Raw genomic sequence first — 2,625 nt, 5'->3', positions numbered from 1 at the left:
AATATGGTGGGAGGAGTCATTTGGTGAGCTTTGAGGAAATCAAATGGCTAATGCTGCAAATACACCATCCACTATCTATTTCAAAAAATGAAACTATACGAATAACTGAATTATTCGATTTCAAGGACCAATCGATTTGATTGAGTCCAAAACTAGGGAACACATAATATGGAGGAGGATTAAGTATTTGCAGGTGTATTTTTAGTGAATTCCAATGCTAAAGTTATACATACACCATCCACTTCATTTCAGAACGAATCAGATTTCGCACGAGAATAACTCAATTGTCCGACTTCAAGGACCAATCGATATCGGATTGAGTCCAAAACTTGGGAAACTGTAAGATGGTGGGAGGAGTATTTGCAGTGAGTTTGAGGAAATCAAATCGCTAACGCGTCGCAATACACCATCCACTTATTTCAGAACGAACTCCCGTCAGACGCAACTCGAACTTATCCGATTTCAAGGACCAATCGACATCGGATTGAGACCAAAACTAGGGGGAACACCATAATATTTGAGGAGTGAGTCATTGTGTATTTTGTGAATCAAATGGCTAAAGCTACGATAACAACCATCCACTTCATTTCGTAACGAACTTCAAATGCATTTAACCTCGAATTGTCCGATTCGACCAATCGATATCGATTGAGTCCAAAACTTGGGGAACACCGTAATATGGTGGGAGGAGTCATTTGGTGAGCTTTGAGGAAATCAAATGGCTAACGCTGCAATACACAATCCACTTCATTTCAGAACGAACTTCACGAACCCGAATTATCCGATTTCAAGGACCAATCGATATCGGATTGAGACCAAAACTAGGGGAACACCATAATACGGAGGGAGGAGTCATTTGTGTATTTTTAGTGAATTTAATGGCTAAAGCTATGGATACACCATCCACTTCATTTCAACGCACTTCGCATTTAACAAATTGTCCGATTTCATGGACCAATCGACATTCGGATTGAGTCCAAAACTTGGGGAACACCGCAATATGGTGGGAGAGTCATTTGGTGAGTTTTGAGGAAATCAAATGGCTAATGTTAAGCAATACACTATCCACGTTTTCAAACGAACTGCATTAATCTCAATTATCCGATTTCAAGGACCAATCGATATCGGATTGAGTCCAAAACTAGGGGAACACCATATAATACGGAGGGAGGAGTCACTGGGTGTATTTTTAGTGAATTCTAATGGCTAAAGCTATGCAGTGATACACAATCCACTTCTATTTCGTAACGAACTCAGACGAAACTGAATTGTCCGATTTCATGGACAATCGACGATATTGCATTGAGTCCAAAACTTGGGGAACAATGTGTGAATATGGTGGGAGGAGTCATTTGGCTTTGTGAGTTTTGAGTGAAATCAAATGCTAACTGCCGTAATACACCATCTACTTCATTTTCTGTAACTAACTTCAGACCAATCTGAATCCATTCTGACATTTCAAGGACCAATCGATATTGGATTGAGTCCAAATTTGGGAACCACTATACGTCGAGGCACGGTAAGCCAACGTTGGTGTAAAAAATTTTATGAATCTAATACAAGTTATGGATACCATCTACTATTTCGTAATCTAATCAGATTTAACTTGAATTAAACCATTTATGAATCAATCGATATTCAGCTTTGAAGGAAATGGTGGGAACACTAATATGGTGGAGGAGTCATTTGGTGAGTTTTGAGTGAAATCAAATGGCTAATGCTATGCAACACACCATCCACTTTCATTTCTAAATGAAACTCTCATAATTCAATTATTCATTTTGATCTTAACTTCGATTGAGTCTAAAACTAGGGAACAATGCACGAGACGGTTATTTGTGTATTTTTGGGTGTTACAAAAGTTACGATACACTAGCTCCACTTCTTTGTAACTGAACTTTGACGTAACTTATAGAACAATTGTCCGACATTTCAAGGCCAATCGATGATCGGATTGAGTCCAAAACTTGGGGAACACCGTAATATGGTGGAGGAGTCATTTGGTGAGTTTTGAGTGAAATCAAATGGCTAATGCTGTGCAATACACCATCCACTTCATTTCAACGCAATTCAACTTTCACAGAACCTCAATTATCCGATTTCAAGGACCAATCGATATCGGATTGAGACCAAAACTAGGAACACCATAATACGGAGGGGAGGAGTCACTCTATTTTTAGTGAATTCCAATGGCTAAAGCTATGCGACATACCATCTCACTTCTATTTCAGAACGCACTTCGCACGAACTCCAATTGTCCGATTTCAAGGACCAATCGATATTCGGATTGAGTCCAAAACTTGGGAACACCGTAATATGGTGGGAGGAGTCATTTGGTGAGTTTTGAGTGAAATCAAATACTGTACTCGTTTGTATTGTCCGATTTCAAGGACCAATCGATCGGTGTCCAAAACTTGGGGAACACCATATGGTGGAGGGAGGAGTGAGTTTTGAGTGAAATCAAATGGCTAAAGCTATGCAATACTGCATTTAACACGATTTCATATCACGGATTGAGTCCAAAACTTGGGAACACCGTAATATGGTCGTGAAATCAAATGGCTAACCGCAATACACCATCCACTTCATTTCAGAACGAATCCTCGAACTCATTATCCGATTTCA

Source organism: Prunus mume, linkage group LG5 (genome assembly GCF_029339155.1).
Source record: "Prunus mume cultivar Tortuosa linkage group LG5, ASM2933915v1, whole genome shotgun sequence".
In the NCBI taxonomy this organism is placed as follows: Eukaryota; Viridiplantae; Streptophyta; class Magnoliopsida; order Rosales; family Rosaceae; genus Prunus; species Prunus mume.
Note: the sequence above shows the minus strand (reverse complement) of the source record.